Source organism: Octopus bimaculoides, chromosome 18, assembly GCF_001194135.2.
Source record: "Octopus bimaculoides isolate UCB-OBI-ISO-001 chromosome 18, ASM119413v2, whole genome shotgun sequence".
Taxonomy (NCBI): domain Eukaryota; kingdom Metazoa; phylum Mollusca; class Cephalopoda; order Octopoda; family Octopodidae; genus Octopus; species Octopus bimaculoides.
In genome coordinates this window covers 41,273,207-41,273,933 of record NC_068998.1, presented here as the reverse complement: position 1 = coordinate 41,273,933, position 727 = coordinate 41,273,207, and the positions used below count along the sequence as shown (strand labels likewise).

At 39.1% G+C, this 727-nt stretch overlaps 1 protein-coding gene and 1 long non-coding RNA gene across 9 annotated transcripts in view; one reads left to right on the top strand and one right to left on the bottom strand.

Moving 5' to 3' along the window:
- Window positions 1–453, top strand: part of LOC106870359 (uncharacterized) — a 4,032-nt gene extending 3,579 nt beyond the window's left edge. For both annotated transcript variants that reach the window (XM_014916393.2, XM_014916392.2), the window contains exon 2: window positions 103–453. The gene's annotated coding sequence lies outside the window, so the exon portion shown is untranslated. The remainder of the gene's footprint in view (window positions 1–102) is intronic.
- Window positions 1–727, bottom strand: part of LOC106870360 (uncharacterized) — a 248,712-nt gene that overhangs the window by 134,463 nt on the left and 113,522 nt on the right. The window lies entirely within an intron of this gene.

Genomic DNA, 727 nt, shown 5'->3' with positions numbered 1-727 from the left:
ATATATATATATATATATATATAAATACGCAACACACTTTTCGATGTTTGTTAATCCCATGACTTCCTCCGCAGTTTGATGAGTTTTGTTTTCATCCTACAGGTGTCCAAAAAATCCACTACCACCACCAAGCAAGCTTTGTGCAATTTCCGGTTTAGTCGACGACGACCCGACCATGCCAGAGGTTGTACTGGGTTATGTTACCAGCAAAGCTGTAGAATATTTACCACCTAAACTCACATAAACCAGGGAGAAATCAAGCACATTTATACTAGTTTGGCCTAATCTGCTACCTGGACATGCCAGAAGGCAAGCAATTGAAATGTTACATGAATGAACGTGCTTAGTGAACGTGCACATTGTTGCGCAAGGTTCTATAAAGGGATGACAACTTTCTGACAAGAAGGACCAAAGTGCATATATGTATATAAAGAGAAAAATTTTTGAAAGTGACATCAATGTTTTGACTTGCTCGCCTTTAACTATGTAATTCAACTAGAAAGCATTGAGCTACCCTACTGTGCTTAAGGTTAAATTGTTTCGACCAAAATTGAGGAAACATTTACACACATACATACACACACACACATACACACACATATGCACATACACACGAACGCACTCGTGCACTCACACACACGCTCGCATGCATGGGTACACACGCACACACACACACACACATACATACAGACATACATACATACATACATACATACATGCATATATA